This window comes from Eleutherodactylus coqui, chromosome 13, assembly GCF_035609145.1.
Source record: "Eleutherodactylus coqui strain aEleCoq1 chromosome 13, aEleCoq1.hap1, whole genome shotgun sequence".
NCBI classification, from domain to species: Eukaryota; Metazoa; Chordata; class Amphibia; order Anura; family Eleutherodactylidae; genus Eleutherodactylus; species Eleutherodactylus coqui.
In genome coordinates this window covers 83,493,662-83,517,074 of record NC_089849.1, presented here as the reverse complement: position 1 = coordinate 83,517,074, position 23,413 = coordinate 83,493,662, and positions in this window count along the sequence as shown.

The window sequence follows — 23,413 nt, the reverse complement described above, 5'->3', positions numbered from 1 at the left end:
ATAGAGGACCAGACATGACTACACAGTGCACCCTTAGTACATGTCCTAATATATAGAGGACCAGACACGGCTACACAGTGCACCCTTAGTACTAGTCCTAATATATAAGGGACCCAGACATGACTACACAGTGCATCCTTACTACTTGTCCTTATATATAGGGGACCCCTACATGGCTACACAGTGCACCCTTACTACTTGTCCTTATATATAGGGTACCAGACATGGCTACACAGTGCACCCTTAGTAATTATCCTAATATATAGGGGACCAGACATGGCTACTCAGTGCATCCTTAATACTTGTCCTTATATATAGGGGACCAGACATGAATACACAGTGCACCCTTAGTACTTGTCCTTATATATAGGGGACCAGACAAGGCTACACAGTGCACCCTTAGTACTTGTCCTAATATATAGGAGACCCAGACATGGCTACACAGTGCACCCTTAGTACTTGTCCTAATATATAGGGGACCAGACATGGCTACAGAGTTCACCCTTAGTACATGTCCTAATATATAGAGGACCCAGACATGGCTACACAGTGCAACCTTAGTACTTGTCCTAATATATAAAGGACCCAGGGTAAAGAGACTCCAGCGGCTCTTTCTCATGGCTTTCCAGTTAGCTGACATGTTGCACCCCTCTCTCACTCAACATCCCAAAAACTGAACCTGACTGTCTGGCTGCTGTCTGGCTCCTCCCACATTCCCGGGGATTCCTTGCAAAACTGATGCAATTCGGTTTTGCAAAACCTGATGCACTCTGCAAATTTTGCTGAGGTTCTGCTCGATAACCACAATTAAATCTCATCTGTAAACCTTAACCCTTAAATCTCTTTATCACCTGAGCTTATGCAGAGTTCTGCTGGTTTAAAGCACTGCAATGGAAAAGTACAACAAATATACATTATTATGCATGTGCAAAATATGCTTCAGGCAACCACACGACAAGTTTGCACTGGGGTGTAAAAAGAACTTTCGTTCTGGAATACTATAATAGGGGACCAGATATAGCTACACAGTGCATCCTTACTACTTGTCCTTATATAAAGGGGACCAGACATGGCTACACAGTGCATCCTTACTACTTGTCCTTATATATAGGGGACCAGACATGGCTACACAGTGCATCCTTAGTACTTGTCCTAATATATAGGGGACCAGAAATAGCTACACAGTGCATCCTTACTACTTATCCTTATATATAGGGGACCAGACATGGCTACACAGTGCACCCTTAGTACTTGTCCTAATATATAGGGGACCAGACATGGCTACACGGTGCACCCTTAGTACTTGTCCTTATATATAGGGGAGAAGACATGACTACACAGTGTACCCTTACTACTTGTCCTTATATATAGGGGACCAGACATGGCTACACGGTGCACCCTTAGTACTTGTCCTAATATATAGGGGACTAGACATGGCTACACAGTGCACCCTTACTACTTGTCCTTATATATAGGGGACCAGACATGACTACACGGTGCACCCTTAGTACTTGTCCTAATATATAGGGGACTAGACATGGCTACACAGTGCACCCTTACTACTTGTCCTTATATATAGGGGACCAGACATGGCTACACGGTGCACCCTTAGTACTTGTCCTTATATATAAGGGACCAGACATGACTACACGGTGCACCCTTAGTACTTGTCCTAATATATAGGGGACCAGACATGGCTACACAGTGTACCCTTACTACGTGTCCTAATATATAGAGGACCAGACATGGCTACACAGTGCACCCTTAGTACTTGTCCTAATAAATAGGCGACCCAGACATGGCTACACAGTGCACCCTTAGTACTTGTCCTAATATATAGGAGACCCAGACATGGCTACACAGTGCACCCTTACTACTTGTCCTAATATATAGAGGACCAGACATGACTACACAGTGCACCCTTAGTACATGTCCTAATATATAGAGGACCAGACACGGCTACACAGTGCACCCTTAGTACTAGTCCTAATATATAAGGGACCCAGACATGACTACACAGTGCATCCTTACTACTTGTCCTTATATATAGGGGACCCCTACATGGCTACACAGTGCACCCTTACTACTTGTCCTTATATATAGGGTACCAGACATGGCTACACAGTGCACCCTTAGTAATTATCCTAATATATAGGGGACCAGACATGGCTACTCAGTGCATCCTTAATACTTGTCCTTATATATAGGGGACCAGACATGAATACACAGTGCACCCTTAGTACTTGTCCTTATATATAGGGGACCAGACAAGGCTACACAGTGCACCCTTAGTACTTGTCCTAATATATAGGAGACCCAGACATGGCTACACAGTGCACCCTTAGTACTTGTCCTAATATATAGGGGACCAGACATGGCTACAGAGTTCACCCTTAGTACATGTCCTAATATATAGAGGACCCAGACATGGCTACACAGTGCAACCTTAGTACTTGTCCTAATATATAAAGGACCCAGGGTAAAGAGACTCCAGCGGCTCTTTCTCATGGCTTTCCAGTTAGCTGACATGTTGCACCCCTCTCTCACTCAACATCCCAAAAACTGAACCTGACTGTCTGGCTGCTGTCTGGCTCCTCCCACATTCCCGGGGATTCCTTGCAAAACTGATGCAATTCGGTTTTGCAAAACCTGATGCACTCTGCAAATTTTGCTGAGGTTCTGCTCGATAACCACAATTAAATCTCATCTGTAAACCTTAACCCTTAAATCTCTTTATCACCTGAGCTTATGCAGAGTTCTGCTGGTTTAAAGCACTGCAATGGAAAAGTACAACAAATATACATTATTATGCATGTGCAAAATATGCTTCAGGCAACCACACGACAAGTTTGCACTGGGGTGTAAAAAGAACTTTCGTTCTGGAATACTATAATAGGGGACCAGATATGGCTACACAGTGCATCCTTACTACTTGTCCTTATATATAGGGGACCCAGACATGGCTACACAGTGCATCCTTACTACTTGTCCTTATATATAGGGGACCAGACATGGCTACACAGTGCATCCTTACTACTTGTCCTTATATATAGGGGACCAGACATGACTACACGGTGCATCCTTATTACTTGTCCTAACATATAGGGCACCAGACATGGCTCCACAGTGCATCCTTACTACTTGTCCTTATATAAAGGGGACCAGACATGGCTACACAGTGCATCCTTACTACTTGTCCTTATATATAGGGGACCAGACATGGCTACACAGTGCATCCTTAGTACTTGTCCTAATATATAGGGGACCAGAAATAGCTACACAGTGCATCCTTACTACTTATCCTTATATATAGGGGACCAGACATGGCTACACAGTGCACCCTTAGTACTTGTCCTAATATATAGGGGACCAGACATGGCTACACAGTGCATCCTTACTACTTGTCCTTATATATAGGGTACCAGACAAGGGTACACAGTGCATCCTTACTACTTGTCCTTATATATAGGGGACCCCTACATGACTACGCAGTGCACCCTTACTACTTGTCCTTATACATAGGGTACCAGACATGGCTACACAGTGCATCCTTATTACTTGTCCTTATATATAGGGTACCAGACATGGCTACACAGTGCATCCTTACTACTTGTCCTTATATATAGGGGACCCCTACATGGCTACACAGTGCATCTATACTACTTATCCTTATATATAGAGGACCAGACATGGCTACACAGTGCACCCTTAGTACTTGTCCTAACATATAGGGGACCAAACATGGCTACACAGTGCATCCTTACTACTTGTCCTTATATATAGGGGACCAGACATGGCTACACGGTGCACCCTTAGTACTTGTCCTTATATATAGGGGACAAGACATGACTACACAGTGCACCCTTAGTACTTGCCCTTATATATAGGGGACCAGACATGACTACACAGTGCACCCTTAGTACTTGTCGTAATATATAGGGGACCAGACATGGCTACACAGTGCACCCTTAGTACTTGTCCTTATATATAGGGGACCAGACATGACTACACGGTGCACCCTTAGTACTTGTCCTAATATATAGGGGACCAGGCATGGCTACACAGTGCACCCTTACTACTTGTCCTTATATATAGGGGACCAGACATGGCTACACGGTGCACCCTTAGTACTTGTCCTTATATATAGGGGAACAGATATGGCTACACAGTGCACCCTTAGTACTTGTCCTTATATATAGGGGACCAGACATGACTACACGGTGCACCCTTAGTACTTGTCCTAATATATAGGGGACCAGGCATGGCTACACAGTGCACCCTTACTACTTGTCCTTATATATAGGGGACCAGACATGGCTACACGGTGCACCCTTAGTAATTGTCCTTATATATAGGGGACGAGACATGGCTACACAGTGCACCCGTAGTACTTGTCCTAATATATAGGGGACCTAGACATGACTACACGGTGCACCCTTACTACTTGTCCTTATAAATAGGGGACCAGACATGGCTACACGGTGCACCCTTAGTAATTGTCCTAATATATAGGGGACCAGACATGGCTACACAGTGCACCCTTACTACTTGTCCTTATATATAGGGGACCAGACAAGGCTACACAGTGCACCCTTAGTACTTGTCCTAATACATAGGAGACCCAGACATGGCTACACAGTGCACCCTTAGTACTTGTCCTAATATATAGGGGACCAGACATGGCTACAGAGTTCACCCTTAGTACATGTCCTAATATATAGAGGACCCAGACATGGCTACACAGTGCAACCTTAGTACTTGTCCTAATATATAAAGGACCCAGGGTAAAGAGACTCCAGCGGCTCTTTCTCATGGCTTTCCAGTTAGCTGACATGTTGCACCCCTCTCTCACTCAACATCCCAAAAACTGAACCTGACTGTCTGGCTGCTGTCTGGCTCCTCCCACATTCCCGGGGATTCCTTGCAAAACTGATGCAATTCGGTTTTGCAAAACCTGATGCACTCTGCAAATTTTGCTGAGGTTCTGCTCGATAACCACAATTAAATCTCATCTGTAAACCTTAACCCTTAAATCTCTTTATCACCTGAGCTTATGCAGAGTTCTGCTGGTTTAAAGCACTGCAATGGAAAAGTACAACAAATATACATTATTATGCATGTGCAAAATATGCTTCAAGCAACCACACGACAAGTTTGCACTGGGGTGTAAAAAGAACTTTCGTTCTGGAATACTATAATAGGGGACCAGATATAGCTACACAGTGCATCCTTACTACTTGTCCTTATATAAAGGGGACCAGACATGGCTACACAGTGCATCCTTACTACTTGTCCTTATATATAGGGGACCAGACATGGCTACACAGTGCATCCTTAGTACTTGTCCTAATATATAGGGGACCAGAAATAGCTACACAGTGCATCCTTACTACTTATCCTTATTTATAGGGGACCAGACATGGCTACACAGTGCACCCTTAGTACTTGTCCTAATATATAGGTGACCAGACATGGCTACACAGTGCATCCTTACTACTTGTCCTTATATATAGGGTACCAGACAAGGGTACACAGTGCATCCTTACTACTTGTCCTTATATATAGGGGACCCCTACATGGCTACACAGTGCATCTATACTACTTATCCTTATATATAGAGGACCAGACATGGCTACACAGTGCACCCTTAGTACTTATCCTAACATATAGGGGACCAAACATGGCTACACAGTGCATCCTTACTACTTGTCCTTATATATAGGGGACCAGACATGGCTACACGGTGCACCCTTAGTACTTGTCCTTATATATAGGGGACAAGACATGACTACACAGTGCACCCTTAGTACTTGCCCTTATATATAGGGGACCAGACATGACTACACAGTGCACCCTTAGTACTTGTCGTAATATATAGGGGACCAGACATGGCTACACAGTGCACCCTTAGTACTTGTCCTTATATATAGGGGACCAGACATGACTACACGGTGCACCCTTAGTACTTGTCCTAATATATAGGGGACCAGGCATGGCTACACAGTGCACCCTTACTACTTGTCCTTATATATAGGGGACCAGACATGGCTACACGGTGCACCCTTAGTACTTGTCCTTATATATAGGGGAACAGATATGGCTACACAGTGCACCCTTAGTACTTGTCCTTATATACAGGGGACCAGACATGACTACACGGTGCACCCTTAGTACTTGTCCTAATATATAGGGGACCAGGCATGGCTACACAGTGCACCCTTACTACTTGTCCTTATATATAGGGGACCAGACATGGCTACACGGTGCACCCTTAGTAATTGTCCTTATATATAGGGGACGAGACATGGCTACACAGTGCACCCTTAGTACTTGTCCTAATATATAGGGGACCTAGACATGACTACACGGTGCACCCTTACTACTTGTCCTTATAAATAGGGGACCAGACATGGCTACACGGTGCACCCTTAGTAATTGTCCTAATATATAGGGGACCAGACATGGCTACACAGTGCACCCTTACTACTTGTCCTTATATATAGGGGACCAAACATGACTACACGGTGCACCCTTAGTATTTGTCCTTATATATATAGGGGACCAGACATGACTACACAGTGCACCCTTAGTACTTGTCCTAATATATAAGGGACCAGACATGACTAAACGGTGCACCCTTAGTAGTTGTCCTAATATATAGGGGACCAGGCATGACTACACAGTGCACCCTTACTACGTGTCCTAATATATAGGGGACCAGACATGGCTACACAGTGCATCCTTAGTACTTGTCCTAATATATAGGGGACCCAGACATGGCTACACAGTGCACCCTTAGTACTTGTCCTAATATATAGAGGACCCAGGGTAAAGGGACTCCAGTGGCTCTTCCTCATGGCTCTCCAGTGAGCTGACATGTTGCACTCCTCTCTCACTCAACATCCCCAAAACTGAACCTGACTGTCTGGCTGCTGTCTGGCTCCTCCCACATTCCCGGGGATAACTTGCAAAACTGATATAATTCGGTTTTGCAAAACCTGATACACTCTGCAAATTTAGCTGAGGTTCTGCTCCATACCCACAATTACATCTCATCTGTAAACTTTAACCCTTAAATCTCTATATCGCCTGAGCTTATGCAGAGTTCTGCTGGTTTAAAGCACTGCAATGGAAAAGTACAACGAATATACATTATTATGCATGTGCAAAATATGCTTCAGGGAACCACACGACAAGTTTGCACTGGGGTGTAAAAAGAACTTTCGTTCTGGGATACTATATTATGGGACCAGATATAGCTACACAGTGCATCCTTACTACTTTTCCTTATATATAGGGGACCAGACATGGCTACACAGTGCACCCTTAGTACTTGTCCTAATATATAGGGGGCCAGACATGGCTACACGGTGCACCCTTAGTACTTGTCCTTATATATAGGGGAACAGATATGGCTACACAGCGCTCCCTTAGTACTTGTCCTTATATATAGGGGACCAGACATGACTACACGGTGCACCCTTAGTACTTATCCTAATATATAGGGGACCAGGCATGGCTACACAGTGCACCCTTACTACTTGTCCTTATATATAGGGGACCAGACATGGCTACAAGGTGCACCCTTAGTAATCGTCCTTATATATAGGGGACGAGACATGGCTACACAGTGCACCCTTAGTACTTGTCCTAATATATAGGGGACCTAGACATGACTACACGGTGCACCCTTACTACTTGTCCTTATATATAGGGGACCAGACATGGCTACACGCTGCACCCTTAGTAATTGTCCTAATATATAGGGGACCAGACATGGCTACACAATGCACCCTTACTACTTGTCCTTATATATAGGGGACCAGACATGACTGCACGGTGCACCCTTAGTACTTGTCCTAATATATAGGGGACCAGGCATGGCTACACAGTGCACCCTTACTACTTGTCCTTATATATAGGGGACCAGACATGGCTACACAGTGCACCCTTAGTAATTGTCCTTATATATAGGGGACGAGACATGGCTACACAGTGCACCCTTAGTACTTGTCCTAATATATAGGGGACCTAGACATGACTACACGGTGCACCCTTACTACTTGTCCTTATATATAGGGGATCAGACATGGCTACACGGTGCACCCTTAGTAATTGTCCTAATATATAGGGGACCAGACATGGCTACACAGTGCACCCTTACTACTTGTCCTTATACATAGGGTACCAGACATGGCTACACAGTGCATCCTTATTACTTGTCCTTATATATAGGGTACCAGACATGGCTACACAGTGCATCCTTACTACTTGTCCTTATATATAGGGGACCCCTACATGGCTACACAGTGCATCTATACTACTTATCCTTATATATAGAGGACCAGACATGGCTACACAGTGCACCCTTAGTACTTGTCCTAACATATAGGGGACCAAACATGGCTACACAGTGCATCCTTACTACTTGTCCTTATATATAGGGGACCAGACATGGCTACACGGTGCACCCTTAGTACTTGTCCTTATATATAGGGGACAAGACATGACTACACAGTGCACCCTTAGTACTTGCCCTTATATATAGGGGACCAGACATGACTACACAGTGCACCCTTAGTACTTGTCGTAATATATAGGGGACCAGACATGGCTACACAGTGCACCCTTAGTACTTGTCCTTATATATAGGGGACCAGACATGACTACACGGTGCACCCTTAGTACTTGTCCTAATATATAGGGGACTAGGCATGGCTACACAGTGCACCCTTACTACTTGTCCTTATATATAGGGGACCAGACATGGCTACACGGTGCACCCTTAGTACTTGTCCTTATATATAGGGGAACAGATATGGCTACACAGTGCACCCTTAGTACTTGTCCTAATATATAGGGGACCAGACATGGCTACACAGTGCACCCTTACTACTTGTCCTTATATATAGGGGACCAAACATGACTACACGGTGCACCCTTAGTATTTGTCCTTATATATATAGGGGACCAGACATGACTACACAGTGCACCCTTAGTACTTGTCCTAATATATAAGGGACCAGACATGACTAAACGGTGCACCCTTAGTAGTTGTCCTAATATATAGGGGACCAGGCATGACTACACAGTGCACCCTTACTACGTGTCCTAATATATAGGGGACCAGACATGGCTACACAGTGCATCCTTAGTACTTGTCCTAATATATAGGGGACCAGACATGGCTACACAGTGCATCCTTACTACTTGTCCTTATATATAGGGGACCAGATATGGCTACACAGTGCACCCTTAGTACTTGTCCTAATATATAAGGGACCAGACATGACTAAACGGTGCACCCTTAGTAGTTGTCCTAATATATAGGGGACCAGGCATGACTACACAGTGCACCCTTACTACGTGTCCTAATATATAGGGGACCAGACATGGCTACACAGTGCATCCTTAGTACTTGTCCTAATATATAGGGGACCCAGACATGGCTACACAGTGCACCCTTAGTACTTGTCCTAATATATAGAGGACCCAGGGTAAAGGGACTCCAGTGGCTCTTCCTCATGGCTCTCCAGTGAGCTGACATGTTGCACTCCTCTCTCACTCAACATCCCCAAAACTGAACCTGACTGTCTGGCTGCTGTCTGGCTCCTCCCACATTCCCGGGGATAACTTGCAAAACTGATATAATTCGGTTTTGCAAAACCTGATACACTCTGCAAATTTAGCTGAGGTTCTGCTCCATACCCACAATTACATCTCATCTGTAAACTTTAACCCTTAAATCTCTATATCGCCTGAGCTTATGCAGAGTTCTGCTGGTTTAAAGCACTGCAATGGAAAAGTACAACGAATATACATTATTATGCATGTGCAAAATATGCTTCAGGGAACCACACGACAAGTTTGCACTGGGGTGTAAAAAGAACTTTCGTTCTGGGATACTATATTATGGGACCAGATATAGCTACACAGTGCATCCTTACTACTTTTCCTTATATATAGGGGACCAGACATGGCTACACAGTGCACCCTTAGTACTTGTCCTAATATATAGGGGGCCAGACATGGCTACACGGTGCACCCTTAGTACTTGTCCTTATATATAGGGGAACAGATATGGCTACACGGTGCACCCTTAGTACTTGTCCTTATATATAGGGGACCAGACATGGCTACAAGGTGCACCCTTAGTAATTGGCCTTATATATAGGGGACGAGACATGGCTACACAGTGCACCCTTAGTACTTGTCCTAATATATAGGGGACCTAGACATGACTACACGGTGTACCCTTACTACTTGTCCTTATATATAGGGGACCAGACATGGCTACATGTTGCACCCTTAGTAATTGTCCTAATATATAGGGGACCAGACATGGCTACACAATGCACCCTTACTACTTGTCCTTATATATAGGGGACCAGACATGACTGCACGGTGCACCCTTAGTACTTGTCCTAATATATAGGGGACCAGACATGGCTACACAATGCACCCTTACTACTTGTCCTTATATATAGGGGACCAGACATGACTGCACGGTGCACCCTTAGTACTTGTCCTAATATATAGGGGACCAGGCATGGCTACACAGTGCACCCTTACTACTTGTCCTTATATATAGGGGACCAGACATGGCTACACGGTGCACCCTTAGTAATTGTCCTTATATATAGGGGACGAGACATGGCTACACAGTGCACCCTTAGTACTTGTCCTAATATATAGGGGACCTAGACATGACTACACGGTGCACCCTTACTACTTGTCCTTATATATAGGGGATCAGACATGGCTACACGGTGCACCCTTAGTAATTGTCCTAATATATAGGGGACCAGACATGGCTACACAGTGCACCCTTACTACTTGTCCTTATACATAGGGTACCAGACATGGCTACACAGTGCATCCTTATTACTTGTCCTTATATATAGGGTACCAGACATGGCTACACAGTGCATCCTTACTACTTGTCCTTATATATAGGGGACCCCTACATGGCTACACAGTGCATCTATACTACTTATCCTTATATATAGAGGACCAGACATGGCTACACAGTGCACCCTTAGTACTTGTCCTAACATATAGGGGACCAAACATGGCTACACAGTGCATCCTTACTACTTGTCCTTATATATAGGGGACCAGACATGGCTACACGGTGCACCCTTAGTACTTGTCCTTATATATAGGGGACAAGACATGACTACACAGTGCACCCTTAGTACTTGCCCTTATATATAGGGGACCAGACATGACTACACAGTGCACCCTTAGTACTTGTCGTAATATATAGGGGACCAGACATGGCTACACAGTGCACCCTTAGTACTTGTCCTTATATATAGGGGACCAGACATGACTACACGGTGCACCCTTAGTACTTGTCCTAATATATAGGGGACTAGGCATGGCTACACAGTGCACCCTTACTACTTGTCCTTATATATAGGGGACCAGACATGGCTACACTGTGCACCCTTACTACTTGTCCTTATATATAGGGGAACAGATATGGCTACACAGTGCACCCTTAGTACTTGTCCTAATATATAGGGGACCAGACATGGCTACACAGTGCACCCTTACTACTTGTCCTTATATATAGGGGACCAAACATGACTACACGGTGCACCCTTAGTATTTGTCCTTATATATATAGGGGACCAGACATGACTACACAGTGCACCCTTAGTACTTGTCCTAATATATAAGGGACCAGACATGACTAAACGGTGCACCCTTAGTAGTTGTCCTAATATATAGGGGACCAGGCATGACTACACAGTGCACCCTTACTACGTGTCCTAATATATAGGGGACCAGACATGGCTACACAGTGCATCCTTAGTACTTGTCCTAATATATAGGGGACCAGACATGGCTACACAGTGCATCCTTACTACTTGTCCTTATATATAGGGGACCAGATATGGCTACACAGTGCACCCTTAGTACTTGTCCTAATATATAAGGGACCAGACATGACTAAACGGTGCACCCTTAGTAGTTGTCCTAATATATAGGGGACCAGGCATGACTACACAGTGCACCCTTACTACGTGTCCTAATATATAGGGGACCAGACATGGCTACACAGTGCATCCTTAGTACTTGTCCTAATATATAGGGGACCCAGACATGGCTACACAGTGCACCCTTAGTACTTGTCCTAATATATAGAGGACCCAGGGTAAAGGGACTCCAGTGGCTCTTCCTCATGGCTCTCCAGTGAGCTGACATGTTGCACTCCTCTCTCACTCAACATCCCCAAAACTGAACCTGACTGTCTGGCTGCTGTCTGGCTCCTCCCACATTCCCGGGGATAACTTGCAAAACTGATATAATTCGGTTTTGCAAAACCTGATACACTCTGCAAATTTAGCTGAGGTTCTGCTCCATACCCACAATTACATCTCATCTGTAAACTTTAACCCTTAAATCTCTATATCGCCTGAGCTTATGCAGAGTTCTGCTGGTTTAAAGCACTGCAATGGAAAAGTACAACGAATATACATTATTATGCATGTGCAAAATATGCTTCAGGGAACCACACGACAAGTTTGCACTGGGGTGTAAAAAGAACTTTCGTTCTGGGATACTATATTATGGGACCAGATATAGCTACACAGTGCATCCTTACTACTTTTCCTTATATATAGGGGACCAGACATGGCTACATAGTGCACCCTTAGTACTTGTCCTAATATATAGGGGGCCAGACATGGCTACACGGTGCACCCTTAGTACTTGTCCTTATATATAGGGGAACAGATATGGCTACACAGCGCTCCCTTAGTACTTGTCCTTATATATAGGGGACCAGACATGACTACACGGTGCACCCTTAGTACTTATCCTAATATATAGGGGACCAGGCATGGCTACACAGTGCACCCTTACTACTTGTCCTTATATATAGGGGACCAGACATGGCTACAAGGTGCACCCTTAGTAATTGGCCTTATATATAGGGGACGAGACATGGCTACACAGTGCACCCTTAGTACTTGTCCTAATATATAGGGGACCTAGACATGACTACACGGTGCACCCTTACTACTTGTCCTTATATATAGGGGACCAGACATGGCTACACGCTGCACCCTTAGTAATTGTCCTAATATATAGGGGACCAGACATGGCTACACAATGCACCCTTACTACTTGTCCTTATATATAGGGGACCAGACATGACTGCACGGTGCACCCTTAGTACTTGTCCTAATATATAGGGGACCAGGCATGGCTACACAGTGCACCCTTACTACTTGTCCTTATATATAGGGGACCAGACATGGCTACACGGTGCACCCTTAGTAATTGTCCTTATATATAGGGGACGAGACATGGCTACACAGTGCACCCTTAGTACTTGTCCTAATATATAGGGGACCTAGACATGACTACACGGTGCACCCTTACTACTTGTCCTTATATATAGGGGATCAGACATGGCTACACGGTGAACCCTTAGTAATTGTCCTAATATATAGGGGACCAGACATGGCTACACAGTGCACCCTTACTACTTGTCCTTATACATAGGGTACCAGACATGGCTACACAGTGCATCCTTATTACTTGTCCTTATATATAGGGTACCAGACATGGCTACACAGTGCATCCTTACTACTTGTCCTTATATATAGGGGACCCCTACATGGCTACACAGTGCATCTATACTACTTATCCTTATATATAGAGGACCAGACATGGCTACACAGTGCACCCTTAGTACTTGTCCTAACATATAGGGGACCAAACATGGCTACACAGTGCATCCTTACTACTTGTCCTTATATATAGGGGACCAGACATGGCTACACGGTGCACCCTTAGTACTTGTCCTTATATATAGGGGACAAGACATGACTACACAGTGCACCCTTAGTACTTGCCCTTATATATAGGGGACCAGACATGACTACACAGTGCACCCTTAGTACTTGTCGTAATATATAGGGGACCAGACATGGCTACACAGTGCACCCTTAGTACTTGTCCTTATATATAGGGGACCAGACATGACTACACGGTGCACCCTTAGTACTTGTCCTAATATATAGGGGACTAGGCATGGCTACACAGTGCACCCTTACTACTTGTCCTTATATATAGGGGACCAGACATGGCTACACGGTGCACCCTTAGTACTTGTCCTTATATATAGGGGAACAGATATGGCTACACAGTGCACCCTTAGTACTTGTCCTAATATATAGGGGACCAGACATGGCTACACAGTGCACCCTTACTACTTGTCCTTATATATAGGGGACCAAACATGACTACACGGTGCACCCTTAGCATTTGTCCTTATATATATAGGGGACCAGACATGACTACACAGTGCACCCTTAGTACTTGTCCTAATATATAAGGGACCAGACATGACTAAACGGTGCACCCTTAGTAGTTGTCCTAATATATAGGGGACCAGGCATGACTACACAGTGCACCCTTACTACGTGTCCTAATATATAGGGGACCAGACATGGCTACACAGTGCATCCTTAGTACTTGTCCTAATATATAGGGGACCAGACATGGCTACACAGTGCATCCTTACTACTTGTCCTTATATATAGGGGACCAGATATGGCTACACAGTGCACCCTTAGTACTTGTCCTAATATATAAGGGACCAGACATGACTAAACGGTGCACCCTTAGTAGTTGTCCTAATATATAGGGGACCAGGCATGACTACACAGTGCACCCTTACTACGTGTCCTAATATATAGGGGACCAGACATGGCTACACAGTGCATCCTTAGTACTTGTCCTAATATATAGGGGACCCAGACATGGCTACACAGTGCACCCTTAGTACTTGTCCTAATATATAGAGGACCCAGGGTAAAGGGACTCCAGTGGCTCTTCCTCATGGCTCTCCAGTGAGCTGCCATGTTGCACTCCTCTCTCACTCAACATCCCCAAAACTGAACCTGACTGTCTGGCTGCTGTCTGGCTCCTCCCACATTCCCGGGGATAACTTGCAAAACTGATATAATTCGGTTTTGCAAAACCTGATACACTCTGCAAATTTAGCTGAGGTTCTGCTCCATACCCACAATTACATCTCATCTGTAAACTTTAACCCTTAAATCTCTATATCGCCTGAGCTTATGCAGAGTTCTGCTGGTTTAAAGCACTGCAATGGAAAAGTACAACGAATATACATTATTATGCATGTGCAAAATATGCTTCAGGGAACCACACGACAAGTTTGCACTGGGGTGTAAAAAGAACTTTCGTTCTGGGATACTATATTATGGGACCAGATATAGCTACACAGTGCATCCTTACTACTTTTCCTTATATATAGGGGACCAGACATGGCTACACAGTGCACCCTTAGTACTTGTCCTAATATATAGGGGGCCAGACATGGCTACACGGTGCACCCTTAGTACTTGTCCTTATATATAGGGGAACAGATATGGCTACACAGCGCTACCTTAGTACTTGTCCTTATATATAGGGGACCAGACATGACTACACGGTGCACCCTTAGTACTTATCCTAATATATAGGGGACCAGGCATGGCTACACAGTGCACCCTTACTACTTGTCCTTATATATAGGGGACCAGACATGGCTACAAGGTGCACCCTTAGTAATTGTCCTTATATATAGGGGACGAGACATGGCTACACAGTGCACCCTTAGTACTTGTCCTAATATATAGGTGACCTAGACATGACTACACGGTGCACCCTTACTACTTGTCCTTATATATAGGGGACCAGACATGGCTACACGCTGCACCCTTAGTAATTGTCCTAATATATAGGGGACCAGACATGGCTACACAGTGCACCCTTACTACTTGTCCTTATATATAGGGGACCAGACATGACTGCACGGTGCACCCTTAGTACTTGTCCTAATATATAGGGGACCAGGCATGGCTACACAGTGCACCCTTACTACTTGTCCTTATATATAGGGGACCAGACATGGCTACACGGTGCACCCTTAGTAATTGTCCTTATATATAGGGGACGAGACATGGCTACACAGTGCACCCTTAGTACTTGTCCTAATATATAGGGGACCTAGACATGACTACACGGTGCACCCTTACTACTTGTCCTTATATATAGGGGATCAGACATGGCTACACGGTGCACCCTTAGTAGTTGTCCTAATATATAGGGGACCAGACATGGCTACACAGTGCACCCTTACTACTTGTCCTTATATATAGGGGACCAAACATGGCTACACGGTGCACCCTTAGTACTTGTCCTTATATATAAAGGGGACCAGACATGACTACACAGTGCACCCTTACTACTTGTCCTTATATATAGGGGACCAGATATGGCTACACAGTGCACCCTTAGTACTTGTCCTAATATATAAGGGACCAGACATGACTAAACGGTGCACCCTTAGTAGTTGTCCTAATATATAGAGGACCAGGCATGACTACACAGTGCACCCTTACTACGTGTCCTAATATATAGGGGTCCAGACATGGCTACACAGTGCACCCTTACTACGTGTCCTAATATATAGAGGACCAGACTTGGCTACACAGTGCACCCTTAGTACTTGTCCTAATATATAGGGGACCCAGACATGGCTACACAGTGCACCCTTAGTACTTGTCCTAATATATAGAGGACCCAGGGTAAAGAGACTCCAGCGGCTCTTTCTCATGGCTCTCCAGTGAGCTGACATGTTGCACTCCTCTCTCACTCAACATCCCCAAAACTAAACCTGACTGTCTGGCTGCTGTCTGGCTCCTCCCACATTCCCGGGGATAACTTGCAAAACTGATATAATTCGGTTTTGCAAAACCTGATACACTCTGCAAATTTTGCTGAGGTTCTGCTGCATACCCACAATTACATCTCATCTGTAAACTTTAACCCTTACATCTCTATATCGCCTGAGCTTATGCAGAGTTCTGCTGGTTTAAAGCACTGCAATGGAAAAGTACAACGAATATACATTATTATGCATGTGCAAAATATGCTTCAGGGAACCACACGACAAGTTTGCACTGGGGTGTAAAAAGAACTTTCGTTCTGGGATACTATAATAGGGGACCAGACATGGCTACACAGTGCACCCTTAGTACTTGACCTAATATATAGGGGACCAGACATGGCTACACAGTGCATCCTTACTACTTGTGCTTATATATAGGGGACTAGACATGGCTACATGGTGCACCCTTAGTACTTGACCTAATATATAGGGGACCAGACTTGGCTACACAGTGCACCCTTAGTACTTGACCTAATATATAGGGGACCAGACATGGCTACACAGTGCACCCTTAGTACTTGACCTAATATATAGGGGACCAGACATGGCTACACAGTGCATCCTTACTACTTGTGCTTATATATAGGGGACTAGACATGGCTACACGGTGCATCCTTACTACTTGTCCTAATATATAGGGGACCAGACATGGCTACACAGCGCATCCTTACTACTTGTCCTTATATATAGGGGACCAGATATGGCTACACAGTGCACCCTTAGTACTTGTCCTTATATATAGGGGACCAGACATGACTACACAGTGCACCCTTAGTACTTGTCCTAATATATAGGGGACCAGACATGGCTACACAGCGCATCCTTACTACTTGTCCTTATATATAGGGGACCAGATACGGCTACACAGTGCACCCTTAGTACTTGTCCTAATATATAGGGGACCAAGACATGGCTACACCCTGCAACCTTAGTACTTGTCCTAATATATAGAGCACCAAGGCATGACTACATGATGCACCCTCAGTACTCATTCTAATATATAGGGGAGCATACATGGCGACACAGTGCACCCTTAGTACTTGTCCTAATATTTAGCTGACAGACATGGCTACACAGTGCACCCTTAGTACTTGTCCTAATATTTAGCTGACAGACATGGCTACACAGTGCACCCTTACTACTTGTCTTAATATTTAGGGGACCAGACATGGCTAAATAGTGCACCCTTACTACTTGTGGTACTGTTGTACCTTGTTGACACTGGAAGATAGGGGTGTGACAGCAGTTAGCTAGAGAGAACGCCCCTGCCAGGCCCCTAGCTTACGATTGGGTAGTACTGCTGCAGGGAGGACACCGCTCCTGTGCAGCCTGCAGACACTGCTAAAGCTGGGACTGCTGTCACTAAGCTCCCTGCTGCTCTCCTCGGCAGACTGACACCTCCCCTTACCCGCGGTCGGCCGCTGCTGCCAGAAACTGGGCTCCCATTCCCCCTGCGCCCACTGCATCTGGGAGCGCTGTCCCTTGGGTCCCCGCTGCTCTCCCCGCCGTACTCTCAGCTCCACTACTGGACGCCCTGTGGCGGGGACCACTGTCAGTATGCTCCATGCTCCTCTCCCTGCTGCACAGGCATGTGCGCTGTGGTTACCCCTGCCACCACTGCAGCAGGCGGGATAGGAGCTGTCGCCCAACAAGATGGTAAGCTGACGGGGAGCGGCGGGGAGGAACGGAGGGGAGATCTCTCTCTACCTCTCCTCCCCCCCCCCCCCACCGCTCCCCCTGCTCACTGCCACAACTCTCCTCTCACCCGCGCCGGCAGCCGAACCTTTTCTTCCGAGCGAGCAGGTACTCGCTATGGGCAATGCTCGATCGAGCAATTGTCCTTAGCGAGTATGCTCGCTCATCTCTAGTTGCTGGTCTGCATGGTGAACTACATATATCAGAATGGTCTGGCACTTTGTATCCACTATGTGTTGGAGTATACGCCAAGCAGCCACCCCCCTCTATATCAAGAGGCAGTGTGAGTGGCTGCCTCATCGGTGTCCCTCACAGGTGTAATTAGCTCCCTCATTTGGTAGTCAGCTACCTGCATGGTGAGAGGATGCATCTATATGCACTCCATACTTCGTAAGTAATGGCCGTTTTCTGTGATTGTTTTTAATTTTTTTTTTACATTTCCCCTTCTGTGATGCATGGGCAGATTAGAGATTAAGATTTATTCCCATTTTAAGGGTAATATATATCCGGTTGTAGGAGCCCCATAAACGTATTGTGCCGGTGTGAGTCACTATGCTGGTGTTCTGGTTTTTCTATGCATTGTGTTCTCTGACTCTCTGGTTGGAGGGGTTTTGGGTGTGTTGCTATTGGATCACACATGGGGGCTATTGGGGAGGGTTTTTATTGCCTCCTCAATTTGGGCTCTTTGCTGTTCAAATGTTCTAGCGATCTCCTTCTGGGAGTGAAGGAGACCCTATCTGTGTGCAGTGGCTCATCCAGAGTTTGGAGTTAGAGTTTCTTCTTGCAACTTAAAGATACATTCTGGGTTTTTGCTTATTGGTGGAGTGTGTTCACTAGGATTGGGGTATCTTTATCTCCAGGTATCAGGGTTAGAAATGACCTCAGGTTCCTGTGTGAGAGCATCCTTACCAGGACGGTACACTCACCAGTTAGGTAGGGACGGTCACATTGTAGAATCCCATAGGGATAGTACTCATTTACTTTATTTTCTCTTTACCTTTCTGGGATCTGTGGTGTTGACTGTTCCCATGCACTTATTTCAGAAATACAGTTACCATACATTGGCAGCTGACGTGACAAAACTAAGTTTATGTGTTCATACTTTAATAAAATGCCAATATAAGAACAGTGCTTGGATAGACCAAAAAATTATGAAAGTGCAAAAAACAGATAGAGGGAACTTACCCAGTGTGCGCGGTAAGATGAGATAACGGGAACGGCCGATACACCCAGAAGACACCCCTAGACCTAAATGGAAAAACCTTTGGAACAATCAAATCCACATGTTGGTTTTCTATTCTTACTTTAATGAAGTGGCTGTTGAGATCGCAGGGGGCGGGGTGCTTTTTATACTTACCAGCTTCCTCATTCCTTTGCTGTCCACCTAGGAAGCTGGTGCTTGGTCAATACATCATACTCATCAATGCACAAACACACGCAAACACATTTCTCCATGTGGGTATGGACCGAGTGCTGGCTTCCTGGTGGGCAACAAGGAAACAGAGAGGCAGGTGAGTGAAAAAAAGGCACACCTGACCTCAGTTATCCCAGTACTATAAGCCCATTAACTTAGTTTATAGCGCTCATATGACCTGAAAGGTTCCCTTTAACTTATGATAGCTGGGGATTGTTCTGACTACTAAGTGCAGATTAACAGCATTAGTCATTGGTTAACCATTAGAGATGAGCGAGCACCAAAATGCTCGGGTGCTCGTTACACGAGTCGAACTTTTCGCGATGCTCGAGGGTTCGTTTCGAGTAACGAACCCCATTGAAGTCAATGGGTGACTCGAGCATTTTTGTATATCGCCGATGCTCGCTAAGGTTTTCATTTGTGAGAATCTGGGAAATTCAAGAAAGTGATGGGAACGACACAGAAACGGATAGGGCAGGCGAGGGGCTACATGTTGGGCTGCATCTCAAGTTCTCAGGTCCCACTATTCAGCCACAATAGCGGCAAGGGTGCCCCCCCCCCCTCCCAACAATTTTTACTTCTGAAAAACCCTCATTAGCAAGGCATACCTTAGCTAAGCACCACACTACCTCCAACAAAGCACAATCACTGCCTGCATGACACTCCGCTGCAACTTCTCCTGGGTTACATGCTGCCCAACCCCCCCCCCCCCCGGCATGACCCAGTGTCCACAGCGCACACCAAAGTGTCCCTGCGCAGCCTTCAGCTGCCCTCATGCCACACGCTGGCCTCATAGCCACACCACCCTCATGTCTATTTATAAGTGCGTCTGCCATGAGGAGGAACCGCAGGCACACACTGCAGAGGGTTGGCAGGGCCAGGCAGCGACCCTCTTTAAAAGGGGCGGGGCGATAGCCCACAATGCTGTACAGAAGCAATGAGAAATCCTATCCTGTGCCACCTCCATCAGGAGCTGCACACGTGGACATAGCAATGGGGAACCCATGTGCCACATACTATTCATTCTGTTAAGGTGTCGCATAGCTCAATCCACACTGCAAGGGGAAAGCCGTCTGCGCTCTGCCCCCAACCCAAGTCAGTCAGTGTCTTTGTGCCAGACAGGTCAAACACCACGATGGGAGCTAAGTTTGCACCAACAGCATAGGTGGGTCCTTGGAAACCCAAGACATGAACCAAAAATTGATCTGACCGGCCAAACATGGCAGACTTGCACCGCGGCCACGACTTCGGCCTCGGCCCCCAGCTTCAGCAATCCTAGGCAGGAAGCGGACTTTCACTGCACCAAGGACATAGTCCTGTGCACAAACCCTCAGCAATCGCGGGCCTCCAATGCTCTCATTAGCGCTGTATTGCTCCTGTAGTTTGTCCCAATGCAGTGCCCCGGATAGTAGAGCTAACGTCAGATTAAATATAGGTGGGCTTTGGCCCACACTGCATGCCCCAGTCAGACTGGGTTTTTTTATAAATAGTCACAGGCAGGTACAACTCCGCAATGGGAATTCCGTGTGCACCGACAGCATGGGTGGCTCCCTGGAACCCACCGGCGGTACATAAACAAATCCCATTGCAGTGCCCAGCACAGCTGAGGTAACGTCAGATTTAATGCAGGTGGGCTTCGGCCCACACTGCATGCCCCTGTCAGACTGGGGTTCTTTATAAGTAGACACATGCAGTTACAACTCCGTGTGGACCGACAGCATAGGTGGGTCCCAGGAATCCACCGACGGTACATAAATATATCCCATTGCAGTGCCCTGGACAGCAAAGCTAACGTCAGATTAAATACAGGTGGGCTTCGGCCCACACTGCATAGCCCAGTCAGACCGGGGTTTTTTAAAAATAGTCACAGGCAGGTACAACTCCGCAATGGGAATTCCGTGTGTACCGACAGCATGGGTGGCTCCCTGGAACCCACCGGCGGTACATAAACAAATCCCATTGCAGTGCCCAGCACAGCTGAGGTAACGTCAGGTTTAATGCAGGTGGGATTCGGCCCACACTGCATGCCCCAGTCAGACTGGGGTTCTTTATAAGTAGACACATGCAGTTACAACTCCGTGTGGACCGACAGCATAGGTGGGTCCCAGGAAGCCACCGGCGGTACATAAATATATCCCATTGCAGTGCCCAGCACAGCTGAGGTAACATCAGGTTTAATGTAGGTGGGCTTCGGCCCACACTGCATGCCCCAGTCAGACAGGGGTTCTTTATAAGTAGACACATGCAGTTACAACTCCGTGTGGACCGACAGCATAGGTGGGTCCCAGGAAGCCACTGGCGGTACATAAATATATCCCATTGTATTGCCCAGCACAGCTGAGGTAACGTCAGATTAAATGCAGGTGGGCTTCAGCCCACACTGCATGCCCCAGTCAGACTGGGGTTTTTTATAAGTAGACACAGGCAGGTACAACTCCCTATTGTGAAGTCCGTGTGGATCGACAGCATGGGTGGGTCCCAGGAAGCCACCGGCGGTACATAAATATATCCCATTGTATTGCCCAGCACAGCTGAGGTAACGTCAGATTAAATGCAGGTGGGCTTCAGCCCACACTGCATGCCCCAGTCAGACTGGGGTTTTTTATAAGTAGACACAGGCAGGTACAACTTCCTATTGTGAAGTCCGTGTGGATCGACAGCATGGGTGGCTCCCTGGAACCCATCGGCGGTACATAAATGTATCCCATTGCAGTGCCCTGCTCAGCAGAGCTAACGTCACATACAATACAGGTGTGCTTCGGCCCACAGTGCATGCCCCAGTCAGAGTGGTAATATGTACCTTAACAGTAACCGCGTTGGTGGGAATGTGGTGGCGACTGCGGACCTAGTAGCGCGGTTTTATTTAGTTGGTTTTCGGAATGTGGCCAGGATTAAGTGGGCAGTGGCGGGGGGATGGTGGGGGGGGGCTCTCTTGTTGTGTCGGTAAAGGTGAAATTCTTGGACTGCCGCCAGACGGACCAATGCAAAGGTATTTGGCAATAATGTTTTCATTGTTGGAGGAGAAGGGGGATGTTTTTGAGGCACTACGTGTCCTCTCCACGTCTCCGTGGTTATATGCACTTTAACAGTAACCACGTTGGTGGGAAATGGCCTCGCCACCATCATGTCTTTGGGAAGCCTCCGTTTCCATACCCCAGTGACATAGCATTAGCAGCGGTATAGGCAGAGCCCAGAATTAGTAACATTTCAGCGGTAGCATTAGGGACAGGCCCCAGAAACATATCACTAGCAGCATTATAGGAGGAGCACAGTATTAGTTCCATTTCAGTAGTAGTAGCAGTCCAGACAGGCCCCAGTAACAATTCCGAAGCAGCAGTATAGGGGGAGCACAGTATTAGTTCCATTTCAGTAGTAGTAGCAGTCAAGACAGGCCCCAGTAACAATTCCGAAGCAGCAGTATAGGGGGAGCACAGTATTAGTTACATTTCAGTAGTAGTAGCAGTCAAGACAGGCCACAGTAACATTCCCGTTGCAGCAGTTTAGGGAGATAACAGTTTCTTTCACATAGACAAGGCCCCAGT